At 39.9% G+C, this 22,500-nt stretch overlaps 1 protein-coding gene and 1 long non-coding RNA gene across 2 annotated transcripts in view; both read left to right on the top strand.

The window, feature by feature from the left end:
- The window catches only part of LOC138057036 (uncharacterized), a 147,393-nt gene that overhangs the window by 351 nt on the left and 124,542 nt on the right, over nt 1-22,500 (top strand). The gene's annotated exons all lie outside the window — the stretch shown is intronic.
- The window catches only part of LOC138057867 (neural cell adhesion molecule 1-like), a 5,596-nt gene continuing 5,562 nt past the window's right edge, over nt 22,467-22,500 (top strand). Inside the window, exon 1 of the mRNA XM_068903775.1 lies at nt 22,467-22,500. This exon is cut by the window's right edge and continues 689 nt beyond it. The gene's annotated coding sequence lies outside the window, so the exon portion shown is untranslated.

The raw sequence follows: 22,500 nt of genomic DNA on the forward strand, positions 1-22,500 counted from the left end.
TTTTGAACACTAGCTACTGAACTTGGTCTTTTTAAGATTCAGTGAAAGCTTATTAACCCTAAACCATACTGACAACTTATTTAACTCGATATTCAGCTGATTAACCAAATATTCAGGATCTTTACCAGACATGAAAACGTTGGTATCGTCCGCGAATAAAATCAGTTGCAGTGCCGTAGATGCATTGACTATATCATTACTGTAAAGAAGAAAAAAATATAAAGGCCCTAGAATAGAGCCCTGGGGAACCCCACAGGATGTATTAAAGCGAGAAGAAACATTACCGTTGAAATCTACAAATTGTAATCTGTTAGAAAAATAGCTTTTTACCCATTTTAAGGCCAGTCCACGTATATCATAGTGTTCAAGTTTGTCAAATAAATTATTATGATTAACTGTATCGAATGCTTTTGAGAGATCAAGGAAAATACCAACAGCTATATCACCACGATCTAAAGCAGAGGAAATCTTATCATACAAATCAATCAAAGCAAGTGTAGGGGAGTGATTTTTCCTAAAGCCATATTGCTCATCACAAAGGACATTTAAATTAGTTAGATAATCATTTAAACGGTTATAAATTATTCTCTCAAGAAATTTGGAAAAACTAGGTAGAACTGAAACAGGTCTATAGTTAGTGAACAACGACTGGTCATCAGCTTTGAATAAAGGTATTGCCCGTGCTATCTTCATTTGATCTGGTACAATGCCATGAGCAATTGACAAGTTAATAATGTGAGCCAAAGGTTCAGAGATTAATTGGATAGATTCCTTTATGAGGGACATTGGAATGTTATCATAACCCGCCGCTTTGTTGGATGCAAATGATTGAGCAATAAGAATAATTTCTTCTTTTGTTGCCGGATTGAAAAAGATAGATTCTGCAAAAGATCCTGAAAGAAAGTCTTTATGAGAAAAAGGATGAGATTGTATTTCTTTTGCAAGGTTAGGACCAATACTGGAGAAATACTTACAAAATTTATTCGCGATGATAACTGGATCAGATATTTCTTGACCATCAGATGTGAATATTGAGTTTACTTTAGGCTTTGATTTCTTCCGACTCAAGATGTCATTAAGAATTTTCCAAGTAGCATGGGTATTTGCTTTTGCATATTCTAATTTCTTCTCATAATATAATCGTCTAGCCGATCTCAAAATGTGATTTAATTTGTTTTTGAAAGACTTATAGAGTAGATTGTTATTCTGTGTCGGTTTATGAAGGAATTGTTTATAAAGTTTATTTTTCCTTTTAATCGACTTGAGAAGAGCTTTAGTTAAGCACGGTTTTTTAATAGATCCCTACTTCGGAATCAATTTCCTAACAGGAAAACAGTCATTGTATATTTTGGTAATTTTATTAAGAAAACTGGTGTATGCAGTATGTGGATCATTGTAACCTGCGAGTGAAGACCACTCAACACCCTCAAGTTTTTCAACAAATTTGGAACGATTAATTGGGTTCTTATCTCGGACAAAAATGGGATGTTGTCTAGAATGATGTCCTAGAGTGTTTTCCGAATGAATAGAAAAAACAGGAAGATGATCTGTGATGTCAGTAAACAATAAACCACTTCTCGAACGAACAAAGAAATTGTTCACGAAAGTATTATCTATTAAAGTAGCCGTGTGAGGGGTGATACGTGTGTGAGTTATACTTAAAATTCTAGCAATATTCTAGCGCGGTTGTTTTGAAACGCGAGTCAAGAAGAATCATAGTGAATTTCAACCCTGTGTTTGGCTTGCAAAATCGACGGCGGGGATTGAAATGGTTTTCCACGTTTTTCTCGGAAACAAAACAAAAAACTACATGGCGTTTGTACCCTTACCAAGTATACCAGTGTGCAAAAGAAGAGCGATTTTGATTTTTTGAGCTTTTCCGCACTCTGGTCGATATTTGCATGCTCTTAATATTCTGCGGCAGAGAATATTAAGAGCCAGTTGTAGTTCTAAGTAAAGGACTATTTAACAGCTGTGAGCTTCTAGTTCTACGGTTAATATAAATGAGCGCTTAAGAGGCTGTCTCTGTAAAAGCGGTCCCGGTCGATCTGGTTTGAAAAATAGATTTCGCTCATTTCTTGTGTGTTGCAAGACTTTCATGTGCTTATACTAAAACCACAATCCACTTGATCGGGTCTTTTAAATTATTGGAGATTTGAGGGATTTTTGGTTCACCCGCTCGAACGCTTCTGGCGTCCTATATGGAGGCTTCAATTTCACCCAACTTTGAAGATCAATTTATCACGAACTAACGAAGCCTGTACAAAACAAAAACGATGGCTAGTTACTTCATGTCTCTTGAATACACAAAGGTGACTTTCATTAACATTGAGATTGAATGAAGCTACCAGCGAGACTTTAAAGGCACCCCTCTGAACTTGCCTAATTTCGGCGATCTCCAAGTTTTGGCTTCACATTGAAAGACTCTTTAACAGGGAGAGTTGCACCAACGTCGCACGCAGATAGACCTAAAATAACCCTAAATAAACGAAAAAGACATTTAAATGCATTACAGATCAATTGATGGGGGAAAAAACCCTCTTTTAACGGCTTCAGCTTGGACTACCTGCAACAGATAAATGCTTCAGTGTTCCAATTTCGCCCCACGATTTTACAAAAAAAAGGACGATCTCTGCTGCCCAAGCACTGGATCCCTGAAGGTGCAAATCAAGTTTAGGTATCTAAGTTGCCTTTTCTGCCATTATCATTCTTACATCGAAGTTTTTCCTCGGCAAAACGGTGAGCATCAGTGAAGATCACCGCCATATTTCCTTTTTTGGACAACCGCTGACCAAACTCAATTATAGCACTTGTGAGGTAAAGTTGATAGTTGGATGGGGATGAGTGTGTCGGTGAGGATTTTAAATTTCATTGCAATGAGAGATGTCAAGTTTAGAATTCCTCCACGCTAAACCTGCACACAATTGCAAAACATCTCGTAAGAGCACCTCGTCTTACGACCCACTAAACTTTCCCGTCATCGGCGCTAACACGCACCCACTCAACGGTATCCTACCTATGGGCCTGGGCCCTTCCCTCTGGCACAAAAGACGATTGTGGTATTGGCTAAAATTAAGTTGACGATTCCGTGATAACAAAAGTAAAGGTTTATTTAATATATGCTGTACCAGGAGTTGTTCAGTACTGCTTTTCCGTATAGGCGTGGGCCAATCTCTCAGAGGCTTTGGCAAGCCCCAAAATTACCTTACCGAATGGTTCTTAGCTTTACCCTAATTAGTCCTTGTTCCTTGGTGGGGGGGGCGAGGGGTGGAAAGGATGCTGACCTCTTGCATACATAACTCTGAAGCGGTTGGGCAAACGATCAGCAAATTTCGTGACATTTCCTAAAATTTTGTTTATATATGCTTGACATTTTCACGGGAACCACTTTTTATTTTTTTCTATTTTGGCAGTTTTTCCTCGTTTCTTTCATGTTTCAACTTTTCTCACCTTTTTTGTCTTCGTTTATGAATATTTAAATAAAATGTCGTTTCTTTGCTGACGTTATTGGTAAATATTAGACGACTCCTTAACTTACAATATGGTGCCTCAGACTCAAAATGGTATATCTTCGACATCATGTGGCAACGAAATTGTTTCGAAAACCGTTCTACGTATGAAGATTCATAAATTCCGTTACTTTCCTAAAATTGAAACCTATGGTAAACCTTGCATACGGAACCCGCGCCCGCAGTGCGCGCGGCAGTCAAAACTGTGCTATCCTGTCAATCATTTGCCCTTTCACCGGAAACAGTGCATTTCGGTTGTGCGCGTCGATCTACCCCCGTCGAAAGGAAGCGATTAAAGTCTTTATTTGTTCCCCTCACTATTAAGTTCCAACCCGATAAGACCAATCTTGCCCAACGAAATACAACAACAATTTGGGCAGCAGGCAAGCTCATCACAAGCCATCGAAGTTGGCATAAAGCAGCATAGCGCTTCACCTGAAGTTCGATCATGATGGACACAAACAAGAGCTGAAAAAACTTCATATGGTCAGACGGCCAAATGCGATTGACCCAACACTCATTAGAGCGGCTCAGTTATCGGACATCAAAGTGTTGAACAAACCAAGGGATTTCGTCGTAAAAATGTTCACTCAGCAATGTGTTCTTCCTCCACAGAATAAAGTTCAAAGGCGATCCTGGTTTTTAATCACATGCTAGACCAATTCATAAACTGGATAAAGTGGATTGGCAAATTGATTGCCAGAACAATGCGTCATTTCTGTCCCGCTGAGTTCAAAGAAGCGACGGTCAAGAGAGTCACAAGAGAAGGCTGAGCGAATGTCCACCGATCTAACCAATCCGAATGTAAACAATTGGCGTGACGTCGAATAGCACAAGGATAGCACAGTTTTTCCCGGTCGCTGAATTCTGATTGGTCAGTTTAAATTTCAGTAGCTCTCGCCGTATGCAAGGAAGAAAGTGTAGTCAATGTACAACACAGTGAAACGGCGGGTTCTTCGAATGCTCTTACAGTTATTATTTCAAGTTTTCTGTAAAAGCCTATTCATGATAATTCCCTCAGTAACAACCAATAAACTAAAGCAAATGTAGACTGCCTGTGAAATACAGAAAGAGTACGTAATAAATCCGTATCATTTGGTATGCATTTAGACCAAGCGGTCCTTTATTGGTTGCTGAAAAAAATAATAAAGGCATTCTAAATAGTCCTACTTTCTAGACTAAAATGACATCAATAAAAATAAAATCCGGCTCCCGAACGTTTTACTGAGAAGCAAAATAGATTTTAAAATACTCTAGAAATCCGAGGTTGCTTTTAAGGTAAATCTAAAATCATGAACCATAGTACCTTCTAAATGCATGGCATTACATTACCCATTAGCTGAGTCATGGGCTCCTGGGTTTTATACTTACAAGATGTTTTGCAATTGTGTGCAGGTTTAGCGTGGAGAAATTCTAAATTTGAGAACTCTTATTGCAATGAAATTTTAAATCCTCACCGACACCCTCCTTTCCTCAGTACCACAAAAGTGCTATTATTGAGTTTGGTCAGCGGTTGTCCAAAAAGGTAAATATGGCTGCAATCTTCCGTGATGTTCACCGTTTTGTTCGGAGGAAAAACGTCGACCAAAGAATGATAATAGCAGACAAAAAGCAACTTAGACACCTAAACTTGATTTGAACCTTCAGGGATCCAGTGCTTGGGCAGCAGAGATCGTCCTTTCTTTGTAAAATCATGTAGCGAAATTCGAACACTGAAGCATTTATCTGTTGCGGGTAATCCAAGCTGAAGCCGTTAAAAGAGGGTTTTTTCCCTTTTCAATTGATCTGTAATGCATGTAAATGTCTTTTTCGTTTATTTAGGGTTATTTTAGGTCTATCTGCGTGCGAGGTTGGTGCAACCCTCCCTGTTAACGAGTCTCTCAATGTGCAGCCAAAACTTGGAGATCGCCGAAATTAGGCAAGTTCAGAAAGGTATAAATATTCCATCAAGGACGGGCCGCAAGGTTTCTCTCCGTAATGACATTACGTATGGTACTTACTTTCCAGCTGCGTTAGTTTGATTGAAAAAGACCGTCTCGCTTTTTCATAAATAGAGTTTGAAGTTGATCGGTGTTCCCGTGTCTGATCAGGCTCTATGATAGGGGTGCCTTTAAAGTCTCGCTGGTAGCTTCATTCAATCTCAATGTTAATGAAAGTCACCTTTTTGTATTCAAAAGATATGAAGTAACTGGCCATCGTTTTTGTTTTGTACAGGCTTCGTTAGTTCGTGATAAATTGATCTTCAAAGTTGGGTGAAATTGAAGCCTCCATATAGGGCGCCAGAATCGTTCGAGCGGGTGAACCAAAAATCCCTCAAATCTCCAATAATTTAAAAGGTCCAATCAAGTGGATTGTGGTTTCAGTATAAGCACATGAAAGTCTTGCAACACACAAGAAATGAGCGAAATCTGTTTTTCAAACCAGATCGACCGGACCGCTTTTACGGAGCCTCTTATTTAATTAATGAACTGATCAGATAAATACTCCGGAACTAGGCAATTCCTGCATTTAAATGCCGTAATTGAATGGCGGTAGAACAAGTGTCAATCGAAGATTGCAATAAGTTTCTATTTCTTGACGGAGTCTCTAGCGACCCACAGCGCTGAGAAATCGCTCAACATAAACGGCTCTTTTAAGACCCATTACATCTGTAAAAAAGATGACCAACACGAAAAACTACCTAAAAGCTCACGTCCCCATCTCTAGCTACGAAACGAACTGTACCTAAAGAAAATCATATCAAACCAATTCCAAACCGTTCGTGTTAATCGCTAAGGACCTGACAATCGACAGCAGCACTTCTCAATATCCAGGTGGTTTGGCCCTTAAGACGATCTGCACCACATAAAATAAGGCTTTAAATAAGGAAAAGAATCCTGACAAATAATGGAAAATACCTCGAGCACATATAAAGCATCCAAAAGGTAATTGTTTTGTTTGGTGGAACCCAGCTCAGAATTTGGCGCGGACATTGCATTCACTTATCTATAGCTGTGTTACCTTGGGTTGAAGCCCGATTTTCATGTTAATCGGTGAGTTCCTGGATAGTTTTGTTTTACTAAGCATTAATTATAAAACGGCTTCACAAGCCATTCGAAAGTAATTATACGAAAGAAGTTCAGTAGAGACTATAACTGAAACAAATATGAACTGCTGGAAGAAGATTGCTGAGGTAGTCAAGCACATCCTCTAGTAATCTCGCCAATTTGAAGTGGATGGACAAAAATTCAACAAAATGGTAACCAAAATTATGTGCGGCTGATTAACTTTATTGTTGTAGTCTATTCGCATACGAGTTCACGAACGATAGCATCTCTGTTGCTTGTAAAATCTGTTCTCAGGTTTGAATCCGTTTTTACCTAGGTTAAATTGGTGATCCTCATTTTACCTAGGTTGAATACGCACCCTACCAAATCAACCCCCTATAAAAAGGTTGAAAACACCCATATCTTCCCTCACGTTCTGTCTTACTCATCTCACCACATCCTCTTTTGGGGTTGGCGCAGTGTTAAGATCTCTGCCTTCCAACCCAAGGGTCTCGGGTTCCATTCCCGGTTCTGCCGAGACTGGAAAATTTGGCGACCTTCTTTCACGCTAAAGTTCACTCAGCTTTCCATCCTTCCGAGGTCGGTAAAATGAGTACCAGCATGCATGGACTGCTTAGAAGCGGCTGCTACTTGCGCCTGCATAAGCTTCCAGTCCGTTGGGGGTAAATTGATCATTGTAAAGCGCCTTTGAGACTAGTGATAAGGGCGCTATGTAAATGCACCACTTTACTTTACTGTTTTACTTTCTTAACTTTTTCGTATCATCTTACCGGTTTCTGTATTCATACAATTACCCATTCATGCCGTCTTACAACATAGTAAGGGAACAAAGAACTGAACTATCAACCTCGTTCCCAGGTCTCTCTTCTCTGCCTCCCTTGGTCGTTGGAAGAGAGACCCTGGTTGCGGCAGGTCACGTGACCATCAATCCATCCAAAACCGCAAGGTTGGTGGGTACTCAAGTACATTTGATCGAGAGGACGATAAAATACCATCCGGGGGAAGGTGAAGTTAAACGATTGTTGGTCTCAAAATGGCGCTTGAGTTTCTGAGATGTGTTCGGAAGCCGCTACTTTCGGCTGGCTATGACGATATAATTTTGAAAGTGAAACAAGTCATTTGCCTGGAAAGTTTATATTTTTAAAGAAAGATTTAGTTGCTGTTCTTCCTACCGGCTACGGGAACCCCTTAGTTTTCCAAGTTCTGCCTCGATTGTTGAGGGAAAGAGAGGAAACACGTGCAACCACGTCGGTAACAAAGTCCGTAGTTTTAGTTGTTTCACCTTTGAACGCCTTGATGTATGATCAGATTTCTAAATTGAGAGCGGGAGGTGTGGAAGCAGCGGTGCTAGGAGTAAAGAAAGGAATCGACGCTGATTCCTTGGTTATTTCCCAGTGGGAAGGAGCTGGTGAAAGTATCACCCAGGCCGGATACGAGATTGTTTTTTGTCACCCAGGGGCTTTTTTGTCTTTTAAAGATGGACTGGAAGTTCTACAAAGCAGTGTTTATTTGTCAGCCGTCAAAGCATTTGTAGTAGATGGAGCTCACTGCATCCTTGAATGGTGAGCAAATTTCAGTAACGTTTTTAAAGTTGATAGTCTAGATGAAATGTTGCCATAGCCAGCCGTTCGTTTAAATTTAAGCTTATTTCAAATTAACCTCAATGCTTTATTCTTTCGTCAATTTATGACACATAGCATAAAAAATAAAATTGGTTGTTCATCCCAGAACTATATTTACCACATTTATTTCCTCGTGGATATGAACAATAATTGATCATCGCTGCTGCCCGGGGGGAACTTCACACAAAAAGGATCGGGATGCCCATTGGAAATGCTGAAAATAATTCCTGTGAGGTACTAAGATTCTACTTTGTGAGCGGGACTTGAATTTTAATGTTATCCCTAAGAGGAAGAAATTCTAAAACAACATATTATCTCCTGTCAGATTGCAGTGAAATGTAGCTCTGAATTTTTAAAAAATTACTGCATGAGCCTTAGGTGAGTGCTGTTTAGAAAATTATCAAAGACTACTCATTTATTTGAGCGTATATATTGAGAAAGTATTTATATTATGAATACACACAAGTACAATTGATGCATTTGCTTGCTCTGAAGTAATTTCCTCAGTTGTATATTAAATATTTAGATTTTTAAAACAGGGGAGATGACTTCGGACCAGACTATGGGAAATTAGGTGTCCTGGCTGCCCTTTTCCCAAATGCTCCTGTAGAGCCCTTACAGCAACAGCAACTAAAAGTGATACACAGACGATTTGTAGCACTTTATGCCTCAGGAGTCCTAACCTGGTCATTGGAAATCTCGACCGCTCAAACATTGTTTATGCTAAAGTCTTTCGAGAGGGAAGTGACAATGAAGCATATGCTAACATTCTTGAGCCTATTGCTAAAGCTCTGTTGGAACAGGGTAGCAAATACCCATTAACATTAATCTATCTCTCTCCTGGCCTTGGTGTGGAAGGGCTTACAGGTTATTTGAAAGCATTTTAAATGAGAAGGAACATTCATCCCAGAAAATCGCTTATTTAAATTTGGGCAATTCCATGCCCCTCAAACAGAGAAAATGAAGGATGCAATTTTAAAGCAACTTTGCAAACCAGAAAGAAAAATGTCGAGTTGTTTTTGCCACCATTGCCACAGGAATGGGTATGGGCATTCCGAGTGTACGACAGGTAGTCCACATAGGTCCTCCAAGATCAGTGCAAGAATATTATCAGGAATCTGGTCGTGCCGGGAGGGACAGCATTAAGTCATGGGCCACTTTGTACTATAACAACCACGACATAGCCCCTAACAAGCCAGGCATGACAGACCACATGAGGCAGTACTGCAGAAGTACTGATGTGTGTTTACGGAAACAACTGCTGCAGGTTTTAGATGCTCCTCCTCGAATGCCTTTCAGTAGCCTTCATGATTGCTGTGATGTATGCAAATCTCACTGTAGTTGTAGCGATTGCAAAGGTGATTTGATGTCTTATGACTAAACTGCATTTTCTGGTGCTATCATGTCAGCAGCTGCAGCTTGCTGTGATAATGAGTCTGTAATGATAACTGAAAATCTAGGACTATATGTCATGTCACTTAAAAAGGAGAGAAAATTTGCCCAAGCGATCAGGCTGTCAGTGTCTTAACAGAGACATTTTGCAAGAAATTGTATGGAGAAGAAAGGACATTACTTCCGTATCATATCTAATGGCTAATTTCCCAGTTTTTTCAAAAGTAATTGCTGAGGTAATTTTAAAAATAATTTCACAGTGAACATTTACAATCATTTCTTTTATTTGGAGTAGCAAGTGCCTCAATCTTTATGCTAACCCATAGAGATCAGAATACAGTAATGATGAAAATCAGTTTGCCATAGAGCTGTCCATTCAATTTGGTGAAATCTTCAAAAACTTTAATGTACCAAATGTTATCACATTGTAGTCAACATTATTCAGTTAGTGTGAAACATTTAAGTGTTACAGGGTGAACTTTACTTTTGTCATTGGTGTAGTCATTACACCACACTGTATACATTTTACATTAATAATTCAAATGACTCATTTCACCAGGAGTTCAGGTCTTACTGTAAGTTAAATAGCTAGTTAAATGTGCCTTCTCAATTTAAATTGTGTTGTGCAAGTATTCACAACAGTTACCCAGCCATTTTTTGCATGTGATCTTTAAGCCATGCGTGAAGTTCGGCAAAGTCCACCTTCTCAAGTGGATGGGCCAAGCAATCTGGAAATGAAGGGTGCATTCCACTGGGAACAATTTTAAATGGTCTTAATCTTGTTAGTCCTGTTGAATTATTTGCTCATCTCTTTCAGAGCTTCTGTGTGTGTGTGTGTGTGAAGAAGATTGTGCACTGACTCTCGTTTGCTCATCAAAGATCTCTACAATTTGTCTTTGTCCACCAGCTGCTTTAGTTGCTCTATTCACTGCCTTTTTTTGTTTTGTTTGCACCCATTGCTTTTATTGCTGCCTTGTGGTCATTGTTTCTATTTTCCTGCATCAAATCTGCCTCCATAATTTTCCCTGGTCCACCTTTCCAGTTCACTGTTTGGCTCCATATGGCACGTTGTATTTCTCTTTCAGAAAGAAGAATCTCATTCTGAGCCACATTAACCATCATTTCAAGGCTATAGGCATTAAAGGATGAGTCTGTCTTGAAGTACAGTAGGAGGTCTTTGTGAATTTGAGCCATCCGCTTTCCATCCCCTTCCCTCACAGCATCACAATAATCCGGCTTCAAGAGTAAGAAGTACTGTAGAATGTTCCTACTGTACATTCTCACCTTGAAGTGGCTGTTCATTAGCATTTGATCCACTTTCAGTTCCAGTTGGGTGGCAATTGGTTGTTGTCATCATCTCCAGTAACGTATTCCTCTAGGAATTTGTCCAGTGTTTTATTGTAGTACTTATTCTTGTACCCCTGTTGTGAAATGAAAGCATAGTTTGGCCTGTTCTTTGTGGGGTGTCTTTTATCTCTTTCATTCCAAAGACCTCCATGCCTGCCTATACAATATAACATCTTCCAAAAACAAAAACAAAAAAATAGAATGAGAGAGGGAGGGAGCAGGGATAATGAAAGAAAAAGTAAAAACCAAAGGTAAAAAAGAAGCAAATTAATGAATGTTTAAAGGATTTGTTCCTTTCTGGGCAATCAATTTTTTATCACCAAATTCCAATGTCACAAACTTAGTTGTGGGGATATTTATTATAACCACCTCTTTCACGATCATGCATTTCTTCTCCGCATGTGACAGTAACAAAATATGAATATTTTAATTACTAAGAAACATGATCTGATCACATTGAAAGTATATTTTTATTTTGCAAAACAAGTCTCGAAAGTGCTCAAAAGCATTTTTTACATCTTTGATATCTGCGCAATCATTGATTGCATTTTTTGCTGACAGTACTTAATAAATGTAAGCAAGTTAGTGTTAGTAACTTAGAGCAGCAGTAATGATACACCCCTCGTAATGTTTTACGTCCAATGAGACCTTTTTCCTTTTCAGTTTCTCTCGAAAATACTTAAATGTCCCCTCCTCTCTAATAGATGCAGCCTTGTAAAGATCCTTGAAAGCCAACTTCAGTTAAGAAAAAGAATACCAACAGTGAGATAATGATAGTAACAAAGATTCCAAATTAACCATACTATAACATGATTTTCAAATTGTATTGAACATGTTATTTGTCAAAAACAAAGTAAGAAACACACAAACAAACCTCATAGAGGCCTATTTCAATCTTCAACAAAATGACTTTTAATTACTCCATAAATTAATATAGACGTGAGAATCATTTAAATATTAATTTATACTGCCCTGGCCAGTATATGATTTTAAATCAGGCTTTTAATAACCAAAACAGGAAATTACCAATGACAATGTACAAAAGGTGGTGACAGCCAAGTGAACTGAACATGGTTTTTATATTTGCTTCAAAAAGGGTGATGAAGGGGATTTAACATTTGTCAGCCCTTCTGGCACAAACTATTTGATAACAACCAGGGATGAGTAGACATCTACAAATTAAATATCTTGCAATCATTGGTATTACCTTTAGAAACTCCTCTTTGTATGCCAAGCAGCAATCCGAAAGGGGTACAGATGGTCTAACCTATCTTTGTTGGTATGACCTCCAGCCCTCAGGTCTTTGGCACCAGCAAATCTGATCCTAGTTAATTGGTCGTCGATGCAAGGAACCTTCACCCCGCAAAGTGGATCTTCAAGGTTTTGTTCTGGAGGAGAATGGGATGCTGGTTGATCAGGCCTGGCTGGTGCAAATATCTGTGGTGGAGGGGGTGCAGGTGCAGGCAATGGGAGATTCTTAAGCCTTTGTGTAGATGTCATGAATCCAAGTCTCTAATGTATCCATGGCATCTACACAATCAGCATACTTCTTCTCGTCCTTCATGAGAACTGGCATAGTGATGATGTCAGATTTTTGTTTCTTGAGCTCACTGTACTCATGAGGAATATGCTTTGGCAACAGATCCGCTGAGAAATCTAATGCTGGGAAAAACTCAACAAATATGCGAGCAGCATAAATACGATACCGATCTGCAATTTCACTTAGGTCTTCATCACTGAACAAGAAAATGCAAGGTGCTGTGGTGTTGATGTCTCTCTTAGGGCCATTGTCAGGTAAATGATTTGACTTCACTTTGTCAAAAACTATAGTGCTAGCAACAGCATGTTCACTGACATTTTGATCTTCCTGTCGCATGTCGTGCACTTTTATTTCCCAGTCGATGTTGTCTAGGACTACACAAAATTCTCCTCCTCCCTGTCTGGTAAGTTCAACTCCTTGATCTAAGAAATGGCTTCCTATCTCATCTAGGATATCATGTTTTTTTGAAGGATCCAAACACAAACCAAATTTATGAAACCTCTGCATTGCCTTAAAAGTAATAATAAAAGAACATTAATAGTCACTTTCATTTTGATATAAATTTATTAGTATATAGGAAAAAACAGATTCTTCTAATATTTTTATCACTTCATAACAGCTCAAATCGTTTAAGATCATGTATATTCTTTCATCCAAGCCCCCTACCATGATTAATTCTATTCCACTTGGCAATGTATAATAATAGTATTGGCTATATGTTGCCATGAAGATGTGATAATAGGTAGTATACAAAAACAACTTGGAAATTAATTATAATTGATTAAGCATTCAGGAAATTAGAATACAATTGGATATATAATACAATTTTACATATAACTTACCATTTTGATAGCACCTCTCTCAGTAAGAAGACCAGTATTCAATCGCTGCAGCCTGGATAGTTCCGGTACTCTCAAAAACATGGGAATGGCATACATGAGACATATTGGGCGTACTTTCTTTTCTTCTGTGCGGTCTAAATTTTCATTTACTAGTGCAACCAGAAAGTGCATTGTGGTAGGACAGCTCTTTTCAGCTTCTACAAATATTTCTTTCCAGGTAAGTTTGCTGAAGCCATCATAGTCATCCTTTCTTAGAGCACAATTTTCAGATCTGCGACACATTGTTTTTAGCTCTTTATCCACAGACTTAAAAACAATTGTCTTTAACTCCAGGTAGACCTGAGGAATTTAGGAAACTTCCTTTGCAATTATCTGTGGATTCCCTGTCTGTGTTGGCTGTAATAACTCATCTGTTGTTGTAACACTTGGTTGGACATCATCCTACAAAAAGGTACAATTGTTTAAGGTTACAGTATACCTTCAAATCAATAATTTTCTTCAAATCTGGATTTTGGGTCAAAATATTGGTCGAAGTGTGATCTTTAATTTTAAAAAAGAATTATTGAAAAACACTAACTATTGGCGGAGAAATAGCGGTTTCACGTTTTCGCCAGAAGTAAAAGTTTATCCCTTGATTGACAGTGATGATGATCATGTTGTGCAATCACCCGAGACGGCTTTAGCGGCATTATAGAGATCGATGTGAAGAACTGGCTACTCAGATACTCAGCCACCAAGCATCTTCCGTGGTTTAATTCTTTTAGGTACGAATAAACCTAAACATTAAATAAGCGAAAAACAAAACTCACTTTGACATGTAACGTTTAAAAGGTGATTCGGGCGCTCGCATTTAGAAGTCGAGAAAAATTCGACAATTCATTTTTTGCAATTTTTTTTGGCTTGGTCTGATAGCCAGTCCTATAAGCTTTAATTCGATATAGGCTTTTAGATATCTACAGTTTAAACCGGACGCGCTACATCGCTTGTACGCGAGACACCCCTGAAGGTATACTGTAACCTTAATTCAGGAGCTTCTTCTCTGTTATTTTATGAATAAAACCCGAATCAAATAACAAACAAGGGAAAAAGCAGAACATGGTCAAATGAACATTTTTAGAGTTGAATGAGCAGAAAGAGCAGTTCTCTCAGCCATGATTCACTCTGGGACATCACATTTAATTTATTGAATTTTAAAAATTCCCTTTTACAACACATGTAAGTGCAAGACAAAGCAAGGCCTTTTTAACATTCCTGAAATAATGTCAACCTTGAATTACTTTTTAATAACACTGAATGCTTTAGTGTATTTAAAATCACAAATTTTCCATTTATATAGCAGAAGAATTTAGAACCCTGAAGATAAGCACAGATCATCTGCACTCAAGCGTTGAATTCACAAATGGTGATCATGATTAAAATTACAGCTATAGGCTTAATGAAATTTAAAGCTTATCACGACTAAGAGTATTGCAAAGAAACGAGTTAATTAGTTTCTGGGTCTGGATCTTTTAGTTTAGTGTCCAATCTTATATTAAATGCAGTCTTAAGGTAGAAAGCTTCATAAGTTGAGGCCTCATGCTTTGGTTCATAGAGCTACGTTAAGTTGTTCTGGCTTCTAAGGTTATCTTATTTTCAAAATATAAGCTTAAGTTTAAGTAGTGGAAAACAGAATTTGAAGATACTTACCTTAACTAGAAGCTTACTAGTATAAAAGTTTAGACTTATACTCACAACATTCTGCAGTGAATTAATAGCTGAAAAGCTTAGCCCTCTCTTTGTCGATGTCGTGGCGGCTGTCGAAGTGGAAATCCTTAGACTTTTGATTGTCTTCGGAGCAGAGGGGGATATCCCAATACATCTTTTAAATCTTTCGCTCATTTTACTTTTAAATGAAGCTTGACTTTTGTCGATCTGGTCCTGGAGAAGCTTGGTGTTGATTAGTCTCCTTGAGCGTGGCCTACAGACCAAGTGTGGAAAATCTCCACGAGGAAGTGACTTTCCGTGCAACGTTTCGGCCGCGGCGAGAAGACCGCAGTTCCTTTCACTGAACAGGTTGTTACTGTGATCTCTGTCACATACAGTTGCACAAACTCTACATAAACTTGAGTCAGGAGAGTAAAACTTTTTTGCTGTTTGGTTTTGAAACATGACTTTAGCGCAAAAACTACTGAGTCAAGCGACATACCGCTGTCTCCATGCCTTAGTAAATTTGTCACTGTGACAATCAAAAACCCTGTTACCCCACCCTTCCAGCAGATTTTCTTACCACCCAGACTCTGGGTGGTCACATGACGAGCCGCAACCAGGGTCGCTCTTCCAATGACCAAGGGAGGTAGAGAAGAGAGACCATGGGAACGAGGTTGCTGTACTATGCACTTAACGGTACTCGAACTCGGACCCTCCAGATCCGTTTTCCTGTGTCTTCACCAATACACTACAATGACTAACATGCTCAACCCAATACAGTTCTTTTCATTATTTACTTTTGCATAATAAGTCAATTAATATTCTTGTACAATAAACAAAACTAATCCTAACGTGCCCCTAATTTTTCTCTAGCCTTAATTTAGGCTCCAAAAAACGTTTCTTCAATTCATCTTAGTGCGTATTCAATCTAAATGAGGATATTAACCTAGGTTAAAACGGATTTAACCTGAGAACGAATTTTAGCGGTAACATTTACACCTTTTGACCTGCCATTTAGTGTTCACAGACGGTTAACAATGAAGCCCACAGAGTATGTTGGTCCTATTCAAGGATTTTTGTTTTTTTACCACCGGTGTTCGCACGCCACACACTTTATCTGAAACTAAGCATAAACATATCTTAGCGCCGCTTAAAAACGAAACGGATATGTCGGCGCTGTGCAATTTTTTTTGGTCACAGTGTTCGCTGACCAAACATACATATCTTAGAGTGCTACTTACGAACCAAACTTGTACCATATCTTAGTGTACTTTAGTGGTACTTACGAACCGAAGGTGTTATCACCGCTGTTCAGTAGCAGGAGCTTTAAGAAGGAAGCATACATACAGCTGTCTTCATAGTGTTGGCAAACGCTTTAAGACCAAACCACACATGTACATACTTAACTATCTTTCCGATAGTGTTGGCAAACACTTTAAGAACGAAGACTACATGCAATTATCTTTTCGATGGTGTTGGCAAACGCTTTAAGAGCAAAACATACATACAACAGTCTTTTCAATAGTGTTAGCAAACGCTTTAAGAACGAAGTATACATTCAACTGTCTTTTCAATAGTGTTGGCAAACCGTAGTTACTAAAACAAGCAATGACCTACAATGAATTACAATTATCTACAATGGCCTACAATGGACTACAATGACCTATAATGAGCTACAATGAGTTTCAATGATCTACAATGATCTACAGTGATCCCCCCTCTCCCCCCGGCAATGACCTACAATGAGGTACATTATAAGCTAAGATTAGCTAATGACTTGTAATAAGCTAAAATAAAAGATAATTTGCAGCTCTGAGGGCACTGCAGCATGCTTGCAGTACACAGGTTAAAAACATTCCACTCAGCACTTTGAACCAATCAAAATCTCGTTGCTGAGCAAGTTGAAATTTTTCATGGTTTACCAGCACATTTTATCGAGCAATTTACCGTTAACTTACTTCAAATCTCGCTCCACAGCTTCCAAAAAGGACTCCGACATTGAAGAAAGCGTTGATTGCTGTTGATGGATACCTTTATCATCATCTTCAATCTTTGCAATTGCTTCTTTTAAAATGCAAACAATTTGGTTTCTTGTCGCCATCTTGTTATCATCACGTGAACAAAATTGGCGGGAAGAGTTGACTTACAGCTGACTAGATTATGCAGCCGTCGACGAATTGAATAAAACGGCGAAATTGACAACACCACGACACAAAGAAAGGAATACGACGAAACTAGCAACTCGACAACGCGAAGAAAGCAATACGACCAAACGGGCAACATGACGACATCAGCAATGCAATACAACGATACGAACAGAGCATCACAACCCAACCAAGAAAGCGACGCCACGAAGAAACGAAATCGATGACCTTAATTAAGGAGAGGTTTCGACGTGTGTAGGACCTTTCGACGCTTCGAAATCTAAATTCCTAGTTTGTCCCTAATCTGACGTCATAACAGAGACCCTTATTAATAGGCCTAATCGTGTCCGTGGAGATATAGCCTCAGGATCTATCGCATTTTCCTTAGTCTCCTGCGGTTAACAGTTAAAAATTAAATCGACAAATCTTTGGCCAAGCCAAATAACCGCCTAGATATGCACACCTACTTCCAAGAAGCAGGTGTTACTATTGTTGACACTTTACTTGCTTTGACTTGTGGAAGTCAAAGCATTTTTTGCCAGTAGGTGTAGTGATTGTTCTGTGGGTTGCCAGTGTAACCTGTGCCTTTAGTGTATTGTGGGTAGTGAATAAAGTTAAGATGGCGGACTGAAAACGTGAGTGTGTTTTTCGCATCGTGGAACAGTCTGGAGTACAGACATCACATTGGCGACGAGGATTTAGAAAAAGTTATTTTCTAGCATTATGGCGGTAAATCCTATTCCACCGATGGATATTTCGGGGCCGAAGTCGGAGTTGAGCGAACGATGGCGTGTTTGGCTACGAGGGTTCACGTACTTTGCCGAAGGGAAAGCAAATTTGCAAAACCCCGCAAGAAAGAGAAACGAGATGCTTTATCGGGCCGATACTGGAGTGAAAACTTGGTAATCGTTCCCCTTCCCGAATACCAAGCGGATGACGTTTATCAACAAGCTGTACGAGCATTGAATACTCATTTACATACACGTGCTGCGTCAGTTACACCAAGAACCTGGTGAAGATGTGGACTCATTCATCTTTCTAATTAGGAAACAAGCAAGGCACTGTGGCTATGGAGATGAGGAACTCGAATTGGCTGTGAGAGACCAGTTGCTATTCGAGATGCCCAACATACAGCTTGCAGCAGTTTTAACTACAGCCAGAGCATGGGAAACGGCACGACGTCAAGCAAAATTAATTGCTAGAGGGGAAAAAAAGTCGAGTGTGAATTTGCTCCAGCACAGAGAAAGCAAAAGAAACATCAGGCGGCAAGCCACACACAAGTGCTATGCATGTGGGAGGCCAGGGCATTTTGCGCGTGACAAGGTGTGTCCTGCGATGGGTAAGACGTGTGCAAAGTGTAGTAGGAAGGGGCACTGGGCAATATGCTGTAGGCATGAGGCGGATAGAAAGCAGAGCAAGAGTGGTGGGAGAGTTAGTGGGAGTAATAGTCAGTGAAAAAACAGCGTTAGATGCAAACCACCGCTAAGGCCCAGACAGCAAATTAATCAAGTGGAATATGGTAGTGGAGATGAACCTTTCGCCTTCCCAGTAAGCTTCAGTGGGGAAATAGCATATGAAGATAACATTGTAGCAGTGAAGATCAATGGTACCGCTACTAAGATGCTTGTTGATTCTGGGGCGCAGTTTACTGTACTTGGTGAACGGCAGTTTCACAGCCTTGTGAGGAGTGGCCTTAAAGCAAAATTCTAACCAGAAGAGAGGAATCTTCGTGTATATGGAAATGGGTGTTTACCGGTTGTTGGCAAATTTGAGGCTACTATTGAATGTCATAGGCAGACGGTGACGGAGACGGTTCTTGTTACGCAGGGAGAAGGACGGTGTCTGTTAGGTAGCTTAGCTGCTAAGTGCCTACAAGTGTTCAAAGTTGTACCAGAACTAGCGAGTATGACAACAGTTTATACTGTTGACCGTTTTCCAAAGGTGTTCTCTGGAGTGGGCAACCTGTCTGGTTACCAACTTAAGCTGCATATTGATTGCGAAGTTACACCAGTAGCACAGAAACCGAGGCGGGTACCCTACCCATTGAAAGATAAAGTCCAGCAGAAGATTGAAGAGTTATTTCATCTTGACATCATCGAAAAAGTGTCAGGCCCAACAGCCTGGGTCAGCCCTGCTGTATTCGTTCCCAAGCCAAACAAACATTAAGTGCAGATATGTGTTGACATAAGGCGCGCAAATGAGGCAATTCAAAGGGAGAAGTTACCCATTCCCACAGTGAACGAGGTGTTGGAAGAAATGAATGGAAGCACAGTTTTCTCCAAGCTAGACATGAACATGGGTTTTCATCAAATTGAGCTCGAAGAAGCATCCAGGGATATCACGACATTTTCAGCTGGTGATTCACTGTTTCGTTACAAGAGGCTGAGTTTTGGTGTGAACAGTGCTCCTGAACAGTATCAGAACATTGCAAGGCAGACGATTGCTGGCTGCCCTGGGGCCACCAATATAGCTGATAACACTGTTGTTCACGGGAAAAACCACAGGGGAACATGACAGAAATCTTATCACATTGCTACACTGTTTGCAAGAGAGGAACTTAACCCTCAACAAGGATAAGTGCAAGATTGGAATGAGTCAGATTGTCTTCATGGGACTGCTTTTAAATAGGCATGGTGTGCGACCAACAGAGGAAAAGGTAAGAGCTGTTCGTGAAACAGAGCCCCCCACTAAGGTTGCGGAGCTGAGTAGTTTTCTGGGACTTATCAGTTTCACCTTAAGGTTCCTACCAAATTTTGCAACCACAGCGGAACCACTACGGAAGTTGACACGACAGGGCACCAAATGGAAGTGAGGCAAGGAGGAAAACGAAGCGTTTGAGGCATTGAAGGGGCAATTGTCGGAGGCATCAATGATGGCTTTTTTATGACAAAATGCTCCGACGGAGGTGGTCACTGACGCGAGCCCAGTTGGACTTGGCGCTATCCTTGTACAAGAGCAGCAGGGAGTGAAAAGAGCAGTTGCATTTGCCAGCCGTAGCTTAAGCGAGGTTGAGCGTCGCTATAGCCAAACCGAAAAAGAGGCATTGGCAGTTGTTTGGGGTTGTGAGAGGTTCAGTCTTTATCTGTTAGGGATAGAGTCATTTCAGCTTGTTGCTGACTGTAAAGGTTTGGAGGTTATTTATGGACCGAAGTCAAAACCATTGGCCAGGGTTGAGAGATGGGTACTGTGTCTAATGCCTTTCAAGTACACCGTTCGACATGTACCCTCAGGCCAGAACATTGCTGACTGTCTAAGTCGTTTGACGAAGATACCCACTTCATCACAGTGTAATAACGTAAAGGAAGAATATGTGAGAATGCTGGCAATCAGTGCAACCCCACGTGCGATGACAGCTGGAGAGATAGATGGATGAGCTGGGAATCAAGCATAAGAGGACTATTCCCTTATGGCTTAGAGCAAACGGGGAGGTAGAACGGCAGAGTAAGTCACTGCTTAAAGCAATGCGCGTGGCCCATACTGAAGGTAAATCATGGCAGAGTTACAGAAATATCTTCTGGCCTACAGGTTAACACCCCACACTACGACTGGTATCAGCCCTGCAGAGCTATTGTATGGAAGGAAGATCCGAACCAAGATGCCCGAGTTTGAAAGTACTGACGAGGAGGAGGAGAGATCTGGTACCACAGATCAGCAGGCACGACATGAGGATGCTGAACGGAAACAGCGAGCTGCTGAAAGCGCAAACAAGAGAGCTGCTGACTCTGATTTGTCAGAAGGAGACAAGGTGCTATTAATGAAGCAGAAACAGAACAAGTTGTCTGCAACGTATGATCCGGAACCGTATAGTGTAGTTTCCAAGAGAGGAGATCTGGTGATCATTGAGCGTGGTGAAACCCTGCTATAGAGGAATGTTGGCCATGTTAAAAGGTTCATAGATCCTGAACCAGGGGCATCTCAGTCAAAGCAAGAACTGACACAGCCACCAGAGCAGACACCTGTAATGGAAGCAGTTTAGTCCTTACTAACCCTCAACCCGTTGTTACCCCAGCAGAACGAACTGCGACTGAGCCTGCGTATGACTCTGCTGTTGACCCAGGCTAACCACAGCCCGTTGTTAACAAGATGCGCGAACAGACCCTCGAACCTCGAAGGTCCAGTCACAAGAGAGCTAAGCTTGGTTGGCCTTAAGACTATGTCACATGAAAGACTGAGTCAAACTGACTTGTTAAGAACTGTGTTACTTAAGAGATTATATGATTTTGATATTTATTAAGTCTTGAATCTTTGCCATGATTTTGAGTGGCAGATACTTCGCTTAAGGAGATTTTGTTCACATTTCACAAACAGAGCTTTATTAACTTTTATCATTGGATTGTTACAGTTACGCCTTTTAAGAGGGATTCGTCATAGCTTGATTTTATTATACCCATTGTCTCAGTTTTAAATTGGGGGGGGGGGGGGAGATGTAGTGATTGTTCTGTGGGTTGCCTGTGTAACCTATGCCTTTAGTGTATTGTGGATAGTGAATAAAGTTAAGATGGCGGACTGAAATTCTGGAGTGTAATCCGTTCGCATCGTGGAACAGTCTGGAGTACAGACATTACAATAGGGAACCTGAAAACTTGATTCCCCTCGAGCTGGTTGGAAATTACAGACTTTTTATTTTTTATTTTTTTATTTTTCCAAATGGTCTGGATAGTACAAGTGTTACTAATATTTTTAAAAATACAACCACACTTTTGAATTTTCGGAACATGTTTCGATGTTTCAAACATCATCTTCAGCCATAGTAAGTGTAACATGGTTTCACCAAGGATTTCATTCCGGATTCTCTCAAATTACGTGTTGTATACAAATTTACTTGTTCCGGCTGTGGTGCTCGCTACGTTGGTGAAACCAACAGGCATTTCTACACACGTGTAAATGAGCACCTTTTCCGGGATAAAAATTCTCATATTTTCAAGCACCTTAGTTTTTCTAAAAAGTGTCACGATAATTGTGATGTTTCTTGCTTCAAAATTATTGATAATGCTACTTCTTTCTATCAACTCAAAATCAAGGAGAGCTTTCATATTGAGCGGTTGAAACCCGAACTCAACAAACAAGTTGATCATGTCAGTTTAGCATTACACTTTTAAACTTTTACCGTTATGTCAGTTGTGTTCTCTATAATATTGTTGGTTCGTTTGAATTTTACGTACTTGTAACGAACGTTTAATCTGCAAAGAATCATTGTATTGGTAGTTATATATATATATATACGAATTATCTTGTAAAAAATTTAATGTTACACTCACTATGGCTGAAGATGATGTTTGAAACATCGAAACATGTTCCGAAAATTCAAAAGTGTGGTTGTATTTTTAAAAATATTTTTTATTTTTGCATTAACAACCAAAGTGACTTTCTG

Source organism: Montipora capricornis, chromosome 7, assembly GCF_036669925.1.
Source record: "Montipora capricornis isolate CH-2021 chromosome 7, ASM3666992v2, whole genome shotgun sequence".
NCBI lineage: Eukaryota > Metazoa > Cnidaria > Anthozoa > Scleractinia > Acroporidae > Montipora > Montipora capricornis.